Genomic DNA, 13,212 nt, shown 5'->3' with positions numbered 1-13,212 from the left:
GAAGAGTTCTTAGAAAACAGTTGGACAACTACATGGATTAGAAAGGTTTAGAAGACTATGGACCAAATAGATTGAGTTTGGAAGTGGCATCTAGGTTAGCAAAGGGCCAGTTTCCATGCTGTATAACTCCAACCTTTTAAGGATCAGCTAGGATAGATGTCCTAACACCTGGGGTTGGACAGCATTAGCAGCATCACCACCACAGTCATGAGAATGATCCCAGGTTAACGTGTGCGGAGCGTTTGATGGCTCTGGGCCTGTACTCATTGGTATTTAAAAGAATGATGGAGGATCTCATAGAAACCTGTCAAATATTGAAAGGCAAAGATAGAGTGGCAGTGGAGAGGACATTTCCTTTGCTGATCAGGGAACACAGCCTCAGAATATGATGTGCCTTTAGAAAGGAGGTACAGAATTTCAGCTGGAGGATGGTGAATCTGTGGAATTCATTGCCATAGATGGCTAGGGAGTCATTTGGCATTGGATATATTTAAAGTGGATGCCATACGTTCTTGATTACTAAGGATGTCAAAGGAAGAAGGCAGGAGAATGGGGTTGAGAGGGATAATAAATCATCCATGATGGAATGGAAAAGCTGACTCAATAGCCTAAACGACCTGATTCTGCTCATGTGCCTTATGGTCTTACACCAAGGGATGTGAAGCAACCCTAATACATTGGCAAAAGACCACTTCTCATGCAAATCCACTAGATTCTATTCTTTGCACCGTGGTGCATAATATGGAAAGAAAAAAAAACAGTAATAAGAGATATTCTCTTACAGTTTTGGTTACCTGCTATAGGAAAGATGTCACTAAGCTGTAAAGTTTGCAGAGGATATTTAGAAAATAGAACATAGAACGTAGCTGCACAATACATGTCCTTTGGCCCAAAATGTTATGCAGAACTTTTACTCTAAGACATACCGTAGCTCTCCATTTTTCCATCATCCATGTGCATATCTAAGAGTCTCTTTAATGCCCTAATGCATCTACCTCTACCACCACCTCTGGCAGAGCATTCCACGCACCCATGATTCACATCCAACATTCTCTCTCCTTTCCTCCAATCAGCTTAAAATCATCCCTCTTATATTAGCCATTTCCAACTTGGGGGAAAAAATTCTCTGGATATCCACCTAATCTTTGCCTCCTGTCATCTTGTACACCTCTATTAAATCACTTCCCACCTCCTTCACTCCACAGAGAAAAGTCCTAGCTCATTCAACCTATCCCCATAAGACATGCTCTCTAAAATAGGTGGGGTGTATGTGGTGTCTAGAGAGGGGTAGCACCTCTAGTGAAGGGGCTTGTTGTGTCCATTCCAGTGCAGCTCACTCACTTTTGGTCTCCACCGACACAGCTCTACCTATGGCTTCAAGTAGTTGCTTCCATGCAACAGCGCCCACACCACTTCGACAGGTGGGCTAAACCAGGTGAGGGTAGCTGGTGGCCTCATACCCCGACGAGTTAGGAACATGCCTGTCCTAGCATGTGAAGTCAGCTCTGGTGGACGAGGCATATGAGATCGACAGTGAGATCCAACGGCCAGGAAGGTGGTTCTGCTGTGCTCTGTGGAGAGTGATGGAAATGACAAGGCAATAGCATGGTCATCCATTGTGACCAAGGAAAAACCCAGTCTGATGCACTTGTTCGTACCACTGGACCCGGACTGCTGAGGTCAAGAGAGTGGAACTGCCCCTCTCTAGCCGCTTTTCCACTTTAAAAACTGTCCCGCACAGGTTCTGTCATCGTCACACTCGGCAGACCACCACTGCTAATCCAGGCCGCATCCTAGTATGAGGGAATGTTACTGGGGCTCTTGGGCGTGAGTTTGAGCAGGTCGGGATTGGTCTCCATCTCTGTGAAACTTTTTGGGACCTCAATATAGAGCAAGGAACTATAGCAGGCAGGACTTCCATTATCTTTACCATTACAGGAGGATGTCACTCTGAGAATTAGAATTAGAATTAGAATCAGAATAAGAATCAGAGAATTAGAGAGTGAATGCTGACAGGTGAGAGAGAATGTTGACAGGTGAGGGGTTATGCTGACAGGTGAGAGGGAATGTGGACAGGTGAGGGGTTAAGCTGACAGGTGAGAGAGAATGTAGACAGTTGAGCGGATATGCTGATAGGTGAGATAGAATGTGAACAGGTGAGAGGATAGCTGACAGTTGAGAGGGAATGTGGACAGATGAGGAAATGTGGACAAGTGAGAGGGAATGTGGACAAGTGAGCAGGGAGGCAGACAGGTGAGAGGGAACGTAGACAGGTGAGAGGAGAGGTGAGACAGAATGCTGACAGATGAGAAAGTATGTGGACAGGTGAGGGAATGCCCACAGAGGAGAGGAAAGGTGAGAGGGAATGTGGACAGGAGAGAGGGAATGTGGATAGATGAGTAGGAATGTGGACAGGTGAGTGGGAATGTGGACAGGTGAGCAGGAAGGCAGACAGGTGAGAGAGAATGTGGACAGGAGAGAGGGAATGTGGATAGGTGAGTAGGAATGTGGACAGGAGAGAGGGAATGTGGATAGGTGAGCAGGAAGGCAGACAGGTGAGAGGGAATGTGGACAGTTGAGATAGAATACTGACAGGTGAGAGGGAATGTTAGAGGAAAGTGAGAGGGAAATGTGGTCAGGTGAGGGGAAGCCACAGATGAGAGGAAAGCTGAGAGGAAATGTGGACAGGTAAGAGGAATGTGGAGAGATGTGAGAGAATACAGACAGTTGAGAGGGAAGCTGTGTAAGAACATGGACAGGCAAGAGGGAATGTGGACAGGTGAGAGGGAATGCTGACAGGTGAGAGGGACTGTGACAGGTGAGAGGAAATGTGGGGAGGTGTGAGAGAATGCAGACAGTTGAGAGGGAAGCTGTGTAAGAACATGGACAGGCGAGAGGGAATGTGGACAGGTGAGCAGGAAGGCAGACAGGCAAGAGGGAATGTGGACAGGTGAGAGAGAATGCTCTGCTGACAGGTGAGAGGGAATGTGGGTGGGAAGGAGAGAGGAAATGTGATCCATACACTCACACACATTCACAAAATGTCACATTCATACATGTCTGAATATGTACAAACACAGCTCCAACTTTCAAGCTAACATACCTCCAGATGAAACCCTGCAGTATCTGATTACACACACGTACACAACTACATATACACACCCCATGTACACACAGATCCCCCTCCACACACACCTTCATATACACATATTCCCTCTGGCCTGTCCATATTCCCTCTCACCTTCCCTGTGTGTAGTTTTGTATATGTATTATACACACATGTGTACACACACAGTTACATATACACTGACATACACAAAACCACATACGTAAGCACACTTTGCAAGGACCCCAGCACATGTGTTTAACAGACAGGCATCTGAATTCCCATCAGGAGCAGGAACTTTCCCCTCAAACCCCTGCCGGATCCTCACCCTTCTCGTTCCCAGACCTGTTCGGAGATCTGGGACACTTTGAGAGTGCCTAGATTACATGCTAATTACTAACAATTGCGTTTATATTACTTTATTCCAGGGTAGGAGCCGACGCAGCCAATTCCAGAGCGCAGTAACTATTGCAGCGTAGGAAGCACAGTGGCCAATTTAAGCACAGCAAGATTCCACAAACAACCGCGTGACGGTGGCGGGATGACCGAATGACCGCTCATCCGGGACACCAGAACTCATCAGGACCTCCGGTAAAGGTGAGTGGGGGAAGGGTTAGGGGGCTGTGCTTTACACAGATCCCCACACACTGGAGTCTGGAACACATTGCCGGAGTGGGGGCCGTGATAACAGCTGATTGAGATAAGCACTTTGATGTAGACAACGCCCCCTTTGCTCTTTCTATATTGTGTACATAAAAAAGGTGCCGGAAAAGGGGCCAGTAACATCACGAAGGATCCCACCGACTCTGCTCGTGGACAGTTTGATCTACTCCCATCAGGGAGGAGGCCACGTAGCATGCACGCCAGGACCACCAGACTCAAAAACAGTTAAGGCTCAGCAACACCTCCACCACTAACTCACTTCAACACACTCCCAACACCACTTTATCACTTCCTGTCAGCTACCTTACAGATATTCCCGTGCCTCACGTCACTTTATGGATATACACTCAATCTATGTATATAAGCTAACTTGCGGTTTTATATTTATTTGTTTTTTTTAATTATTGTTTTCTTTATCCTATTGTGTTTTTTATGCTGTATCGAATTGGGAGTAACAATTATTTCATTCTCCTTTGCACTTGTGTACTGGAAATCCCATTCCCATTCTGACATGTCTATCCACGGCCTCCTCTACTGTAAAGATGAAGCCACACTCAGGTTGGAGGAACAACACCTTATATTCCGTCTGGGTAGCCTCCAACCTGATGGCATGAACATTGACTTCTCTAACTTCCGCTAATGCCCCACCTCCCCCTCGTACCCCATCTGTTACTTATTTATATACACACATTTTTTTCTCTCTCTCTCCTTTTTCTCCCCTCTGTCACTCTCACTATACCCCTTGCCCATCCTCTGGGCTTTTACCCCCTCCCCCTTTTTCCTTCTCCCTGGGCCTCCTGTCCCATGATCCTCTCATATCCCTTTTGCCAATCACCTGTCCAGCTCTTGGCTCTATCCCTCCCCCTCCTGTCTTCTCCTATCATTTTGGATCTCCCCCTCCCCCTCCAGCTTTCAAATCCCTTACTCACTCTTCCTTCAGTTAGTTCTGACGAAGGGTCTCGGCCTGAAACGTCGACTGTACCTCTTCCTAGAGATGCTGCCTGGCCTGCTGCGTTCACCAGCAACTTTGATGTGTGTTGCTTGAATTTCCCGCATCTGCAGATTTCCTCGTGTTTGCGTCAACAATCTTGAATCGGCCATGAAGGGTTGCAAAGAAATGGGCGGAGCACTTAAGGGGACAATTCCTTCAGGGACATTGGAATAGTGAGACATCCATTTTTTTAAACGGAAGGGGGAGATTTTTCACTGGGGGGGCTATGGGCTGTGTGTGAGGGAAGGGTCAGATTGATGGTGGAGTAGGTTAAAAAGGTAGCACAGCATTGTGGGCCGAAGGGCCTGTACTGTGATGCTTTGCTCCACGTTCTGTGTAAATTCAAATAGTCCCGGAGACGTTTGCAAGCAACAGGATTCGGGTTTGGCACGGCACTGACCCTGGCGTCTCCCAGTGGAACAGTGGAGATGAAAACTTCCATCATTAAGGATCCCCATCAAATAGGACATGCCCTGTTCTCATTGCTACCATCAAGGAGGAGGTACAGGAGCCTGAAGACACAAACTCAACATTTCGGGAACAGCTTCTTCCCCTCCGCCATTAGATTTGTGAATAGACAATTGTCGTGGCATAGCCGCGAAAAGATATTAAATATCCAATATCTGACATGAAGCCTGATTCTGAAGAGCCAACCGCAGCTACTGAAGAGGCCGTAGGAAATAAATCCGCCACCCTCTCCATGGGAAATAACAGCGTGTGTGTGCAGCCTGTTCCCAGTTAATTCCGCCTTCGGCTTTAAACCCAAACCAGGTTCATTGTAACCCACAAGAAAACTTCCAGACACAAACAAGAGAAAATCTGCAGATACTGGAGATCCCAGCAACACACACAACACACAATGCTGTAGGAACTCAGCAGGCCCGGCAGCATCTATGGAAAAGAGTACAGTCGACGTTTCGGGCCGAGACTCTGCAAACTTTCACAGACTGCCCACCAAAAAATAAAGCGAATCGTGCAAGTAAGATTTAAAATGCGTTTAAATCTTATTTAAATAATATTTTAAATGTCAACGATAGGTAGGCGCCTGTTTAAATGAAGCCCAGAGACAGAAATGAATTCCCAGTGTCCCAGCTCCGCCCTCCTACCCTCTCCCCCCACCCCCGTCCGCTGGGGAGGAGTGGGGGCTACACAACGCGAGGACACAAAATTAAAAAAAACTGTTAGAGGTAGTGGAGGGTGGACAAGAGTGTATGGGAAATTGGCCATATCGGGTTCTGGAGAAATAGGGGCAGAGCTTATAAGGGAACAATTCCTTCAGGAACACCTGCATAGTGCGATTTGTCCAAACTTTTCTTTAAGCGGAAGGAGAGAAATCTTCCTTCATCAGCGGAACTTCCCTCGCGGTGTAATATGCACTCAGTGACCTCCTTATTAGGTACGCCTGTCCCCCTGCTCGTCAATTCACATATCTAATCGACCAACATTGTGGCAGCAACTCAGTGCATTCAGACATGGTCAAAAGGTTCAGTTGTTGTTCAGACCAAACATCAGAAGGGGGAAGAAATGTGATCTAAGTGACTTTGACCGTGGAATGATTGTTGATGCCAAATGGGGTGGTTTGGGTTTCTCAGAAACTGCTCGTCTCCAGGGATTTTCACGCAAATCTAGAGTTTACAAAAAATGGTGTGAAAAATCAAAATTAAAAAATATGGCATGAAGTGAATGCAGTTCTGTGGGTGAAAACACCTCGTTAATGAGAGAGGTCAGAGGAGAATGGCCAGACTGGTTCAAGCTGACAGGGAGGTGACAGTAACTCAAATAACCACGCGTTACAACAGTGGTGTGTAGAAGAGCATCTCTGAACATGTCGAACCTTGAGGTGGACGGGCTACCGCACCAGAAGACCACGAACGTACACCCAGTGTACACTTTACTAAGGACAGGAGGGACCAAATGAAGAGGCCACCCAGTGTAATTAGCTTGAAACTTATACGGAGGGGTGGGAGGGACGGTCTTAGCTCAAATATCGTTATGTGGAAAATTCTACGCTCCCTTAACCTTTGCTGTCTTTATAAATTAGCATCATTCCCCCCAAAACGCAGCCGTTTTGCTCTGTCGCCAGGGCAGGCTGTCTGAAATCGAAACCTTGCCTAGTTTCGGCGAGAGTCCGATCCGAGATGAACGGGTTGGCTGTCTCCTTGGTGCCGCCTCATCTGCACTTTAGAACGCAAACTGACTATCAGTGCGCGGATGAATTTTGGAAATAAATGCGACCGGTGCGGGATAGTATTGAAAGGACGGGCCTGTTTCTGCGCTGAGGCGCTCTACGGCTCCATGATCCAGATTTTCGGGGGCCTTGGGTGGAGAGGGGGAAGAGGTGGGGGTAATATTGAGTAAGGGGAAGGGGGCTGGACACGTTTCCAGAAAGGTCTTGCGATGCCCTGTGCTTTAAATGAACCAGTGTTGAACCACCACTGCACAACACGGCGCGTTCGGATTTGAAACAAAATCAAAACCAGAATCGGTTTGATTGTCGTTGATACACGTAGTGAAATGGTTCTGTCAGGTTGTTACAGCCGGGGGTGGTAATGGGGACAAGCTCCCTCTACCTATTAAACGCTCCCAATGGCGTGTGTCTCAAATAGTTCTGACAGCTGCTGGCCTTCACGTGTGGCTTAGCTGCTAAACCTGACAGAACCGTTTCCGCTGACAGGAGAAGGGGCAAAGGCCGATTGCTGGCGCCTTGTAGCCTGTCGCTTCGGGTAGACGAGTCTTGTCTGGCAGCTCATCTAGGAGAAGGAACGCTCTATATCCACTCATTGGGAAGGCTCCGGGAGAAATCCCCGGGGAAAACCCGGAGCTGGAGCCAGTCCTTCATTGACTTAGACGCTGACTGGCGACTCCTGTGACGCTGCTGGTACCAAACTGTATCGGTCTCTGCCGTTCCTTTGGGTTCATCAGATGCGTGGAGAGGGAGAGCTTGCTACATGGGCAACAGCTTGCTCTCCATATCGTACTGCCCAGGCTTGCGTATCTAGACTACTGGGACACAACATCCGCGGTCGGCAGAGGGCCCACGGGTCGTGAAGTGTGTGGTTTTGCGGCCGCATTGCAGTGCAATCTACACAAGTATCTATAGAGTGAGGATCATTCTAATCGCTGACATCATCGTCTGGTTCGGAGCGGCCACCGCACAGGATCGGGAAAAAAAGCTACAGAAAGTTGCACCTCAGCCGGCCCCTTCATGAGCTCCGACCTCCCCAGCACTGAGGACATCTTCAAAAGGCGGTGACTCAAAACGGCGGCATCCATCATTAAGGACCCCCATCACCCAGGACATGCCCCCTTCTCATTGCCCCCATCAGGGAGGGGGTACAGGAGCCTGAAAGACGCACACTCAACGTTTCCTCCCCTCCGCCAACGGATTTCTGAATGGGCAATGAATCCACGAACACTGTCTCACTAACATTTCCCTCTCTTTTTAGCACTACGTTATTTTTTCGGTACCGTACTTCTTATTGCAATACGTAATAAGAAAATTATAATTAGCAAAGTATTACTGTATTTATAAGACAACGGCATACCCCAATGATATTAAACTTGATTCTAATATCTATATATAAGTAATTTTCATTTAATAAGAGTGCATAAGGTAACGAGCATATATATTCTAGATATTAAACGGCGCTGTGCATCTGGTTGCACGTCCGTGTCGATGCTGTCACGGGAAATTTCTTCGATCAGTTCGGCAGGGACTTCAGGTTCCGACGCGGTCTCTCCAGGTCTCAGTCCCGTGTCTGTCCGAAAGGACCCTGGTCTCATCAGCGTTTCCGGCCCTCTCTGGTTATTATCCTGCAGGAATCGGCCAGCTGAATAGATTTTTACATCCGCTCTCAGGGACTCACGCATGTCCATAAGACCCTAAGACATAGGAGCAGAAGTAGACCATTCGGCCCATCGAGTCTGTTCTGCTATTCCATCATGGTTGATTTATTATCCCCCTCACCCCTTTCTTCCGCCTTCTTCCGGAGACCTTTGACACTGAATAATCAAGGACCTCCGCTTCAGTGACAGTTTCCACAGCCGTCTGTGGTAATGAATTTTACAGATTCCTCATCATCTCTCTCCTACTATTCTGAGACTCTCCCACTACTGGAAACATCCTCTCCACATCCACTCTGTCTAGGTCCTGAAATATTCACCAGGTTTCAATAACTATACTCCAGCGAGTACAGACCCAGAGCTAGCAAACGCTCTTCGTACGTGAAATCTTTCATTCCCGGGATCATTCTCGTGAACTTTCCCTGGATCCTCTCCAATACCAGCACATCCCTTTTCGAATAAGTGGCCCAAATCAGCTCACAGTACCTCAAGCGCAGCCTAGAATATATCAGGACCAGAATATAAAATGTCCTGCAAGCGGAGACGGGCGAATCCTTCAACATTCGCGGTCCCGCTCTGACACACTACGGCAAACCAGATCCACACAGTATCTCGGTGAAGTATCTGTTCTTTCCTGCGGGTTAAACAAAAATCTGCGCCGAGAAGACGGGGCGGACCGCTAACCGCGGCCACATCACAGGAGATGTCGTACCTTTCAGCAAAATCCATTCGTCAAAGTTGATATCAAGTGCTAAATTCTCCTCTTGGTGGTCGTTTCAAATATGCGGATATTTATTTACTTAGAGATACCGCGCGGACAAGTCCCTCCCGGCCCAACGAGTCGCAACCCATAGCCTAATCACCGAGACAATTTACAATGACCGATTAACCGCTACGTCTTTGGAGCGCGAGGGGAAACCGGAGAACCCGGGGGAAACCCACGCGGTTCACGGAGAGAACGTACCTACAGACAGGGCTAGAATTCCGGCGCCCCAGAGCGGAGCTAACCGCTACGCTCCTGTTGCGCCCTAAAGATATGCAGTACATAGCTAAATAAATCTGCCGGTTTCTAATTTGCTTTCCCCACCTCCCCCGGGACTCCCTGAAATAATTCAGTCATCAATACAACAATTCTGCAGATGCTGGAAATCCAGAGTAAGGCACACAAAAGGCCCGAGAAACTCAGCAGGTCAGGCAGCGTTTAAAGAGGGGAATAAACGGTCGACGTTTCAGCGGGACTGGGGGTCTGAAATCAGAAGGTGCAATCATTTGCGCATTGTAATGACTTCCGCAATACAACACTCTGGGGGAGTGGTGCGAAAATACCGGCTCACTCCGTCCAGCAAACAGCGCCGTGAAGGAACCGAGTCCATCCCGCACCCACCCAAGTAGGCATAGATTTAGGGGCAAGGAGAGAGGTATCGAGGGGATCTGAGGGACATCTTCCGGGTAGCTGGGGCTCCTCAGCCGTGGCTGGCAGTCCATCTAGGAGAAGGAAAAGCCTGGCCTTAAACCTCCGCTGCCTTGCGGCTGTACCCCACGCAGGAAGAAGGTTTCAGGCGTAAACCCCGAGGAAATATCCGGAGCTGGAGTCCCTCAGGCAGTCCTGCGTTGAGTTCCACGCCGACTGGCAACCCTCAGCTGCGTGGAGAGGGGGAGCCTGTTACATAGGCTTCGGTTTACTCTCCATAGCCGACTGTCCTGACCTGCCTAGACAGCGAGACCGCAACATACGTTGTCCACCCTGGCCTTCGATGTTGGGGTGAACGGTGTTCGATAGGGATCCAATAGCCCGAACAGCCTCTCAGTGATACGTGGCTCTACCCTAACACGCAAGAACAGACGCAAAACCACAAACGTGTCTACAACGACCCAGTTTATTAATTTATTTTTACATTTATTGAGCTGCAGCGCGGAATCCGATCACAGATGGGGTTCGACTCCCGCCGCAGTCTCCAAGGAGTTTTTTTTAAACTTTCTCCTCGCGAGCGCGTGGGTTTTCTCCGGGTGCACCGTTTTCCTCGCACATTTCCAAGCCCTGCCGTTAGTAGGCTGGTAGCTACTGATCATCCAGGTTAGTACGTTGGCGCCAGAAGCATAGTGACACTTGCGGGCTGCCCCCAGCAGACCCTTGGATTGCGTTGGTCGTTGACGCAAAACGGCTATTTCACTAAAAGAGAAAATCTGCAGCTACTGGAAATCCAAGTAACACACACAAAAATGCTGGAGAAACTCAGCAAGCCAGGCAGCATCTACAGTCGACCTTTCGGGCCCAGACCCTTCATCGGGACGTTTCGATGTACACTTAATAAAGAAGGCATTAGCTTTAGCTTAATGTTGGCTCAATTCGATATTTTCGCCCGAGACCCTTCATCACGGCTGGCTTCTTTTCTTCCCATTTCCTTTCCAGTCCTGATAAAGGGTATTAGCCCGAAACATCAACTCTTTACTCTTCTCCATGGATGCTGCCTGGCCCGTTGAGTTCCTGAAGCATTTTGTGTGTGTTACTCTTGTATTTAGGAAGGGAACAGATACCCAAGGAACCCATTCGGCCAATCGGTTCCACCTAGCCCATTCCCCCGCCCAAACCGTGCACTCTAGGTATTCTGCCTCTTTCCATTCCAAACTAAAAGCACTCACTGCGTTAGAAAAAAAAACTTCTTTTCCCGTCAAATAATTACTTCAGGAATTATTTAAACAATGGAAGAAGCAAACTAAGCAGAATTCCTCTTTGCCCAGTGAGAGTCGGCGCTGTGTTTCCGCTATGCTAGAGGGTGCACGTGGAAAAAAAGCCCTCAAAACTAAGAGACTACAGCCTGAGGCGAAGTCCAAAATGGAGCTAGACCGCCCCCTGGCGGTCCGATGCGTGTCTACAACCCTTGTGTGCAGCCCGAAGTACCGTACGGTAGCGTCCCTGCAATGCACATATTGCACTCTCCGCAGCCCGGGACACCAGGCGGAACCGGAGATCCATTTAAATAACTATCTCTCCCTCAAAATATACAGACTCCCCTCAACAAGGTATTTTAAGGCAATCCACTTCATTCTCCTTTTGCAGATTCAGACGAACTTTTGAAAAGTATTAATTTTATTTACTTATTTTATAAATACAGCGCGGGACAGGAGCTTCGAGCCGCGCTGTCGGTAACCCACCCACCGATTTAACCCTAGCCTGATCACGGGATAATTTGCAATGACCGATTAACCTACTAATCGGTACGCCTTTGTACTGTGGGAGGAAACCCACACGGGCAATCTCCTTACATTGGAATCCGGGACTGAACTGCAAACTCCAACGCCCCGAGCTGGTATGGCGTACCCGAACTGCTACCGTATTAAAATATATATTTAGATGCTTTAATATGGGAATTGAATATAATATATTTCTCATTATATAGGAGTCCACCCGCGACTGTGCCTATATTTCTGCCAAGGAATGTAAATGCCGGCGTGTATGCCCCTGTGGGTTTGTGTTTGGATACGTGTTTGGGTATGTGCGTGTGCGCACCTGCACATTCAGCTCTGCAGGGAGCGCGTGTGCCTATTCGTGTCTGTGTCGGATAGCCCTACGTGTGCGGGGCTTTGACAGTGAGCGCGAGTCACCACCTGCTCACGAATATGGATGCTAGTGTGCCCTACACGGCAGAGCTTTGAGCCGAGCTCTGCCGCCGTCGCCTCGCCGTCCCACCAGCCCACCCCACCCCACCCCACCCCGCCGAGGTGCAACCCTCATCACGTCCCCGCGCCCTCTGCCGCACTCTGTTCCTGCGGTGTAATTGCGGGATAGCATTGGTTCTCCGCACGCTACGTTCCACACCAGTCCTCCCCCGGGAATATCCCCAGGAAGTCTTTCTCCCAAACAGTGTGTCTGCAACTGGTTCGCAACTCCGCAGAAAATTAAACTGCGCGCCCCGAGCAGCTGAACAAACGCAACGAGTTTCTTTTAAAGCCACGAATGTGCACGGGCTAAATTTAAACGAACACGGGACAATCGACTATTGACATAAATTGACTTTGAACTTTGAGTACTTCACTGATTACAATCGGTTGTCACTATTTTCCAAAAAACAGCAATCACGCCGGTGCATAAAAACAGTCAGAATCACAAGGGGCACTCACCGAGGTTCTGTTAGAGTGTATATCAAAATGAACAATGCAACGATATTCCGTGGAAAATAGTCTAATTTTTTTTTTGTTTTCGCGTTAAACCTTACAAAAGAGAAATTCGATTACAGTACAAGTCCGGAGTTAAAAGACGTGAGTGCAAACCTGCGCTGAGAGGGGAATCCTGCCGCCCTGGGAAGTGACTGAGTCTCTGGTCTTTGGGGGGTATCCCAGTGCTAGTTAAATTGTTCCGATGTCCGCTCTCTCTCTCTCTCTCCGTGAGAGTGGGGCGATCCTAACTAGGAAAGCCCAGCTTAATACCGATCTATTCCGCAGCCCGTGTAATAGCAAAAAAATGCAGCTTTCGTAAGGTGTTACGACATGGGTCTAGAGGAGGGAGGGGGAGAGGACTGGGGGGCGGTGGACGGAAAGAGGGAAATGAATGTCATGATGTGACACATGTAATATCTCATTTGAGAGAGATCGGTGCCAGCGGCAGCATTTT

General features: G+C 48.5%; 1 protein-coding gene across 3 annotated transcripts in view; it reads right to left on the bottom strand.

Annotated features, from left to right (window-relative positions):
* Nucleotides 1-13,002, bottom strand: part of col12a1a (collagen, type XII, alpha 1a) — a 394,452-nt gene extending 381,450 nt beyond the window's left edge. For all 3 annotated transcript variants that reach the window (XM_063055440.1, XM_063055439.1, XM_063055441.1), the window contains exon 1: nucleotides 12,873-13,002. The gene's annotated coding sequence lies outside the window, so the exon portion shown is untranslated. The remainder of the gene's footprint in view (nucleotides 1-12,872) is intronic.
* Between the last annotated feature and the right edge of the window lie 210 nt (nucleotides 13,003-13,212).

The sequence above is a fragment of the Mobula hypostoma genome, chromosome 8 (assembly GCF_963921235.1).
Source record: "Mobula hypostoma chromosome 8, sMobHyp1.1, whole genome shotgun sequence".
Classification (NCBI taxonomy): domain Eukaryota; kingdom Metazoa; phylum Chordata; class Chondrichthyes; order Myliobatiformes; family Myliobatidae; genus Mobula; species Mobula hypostoma.
Note: the sequence above shows the minus strand (reverse complement) of the source record. Positions and strands in the feature narration are given on the sequence as shown.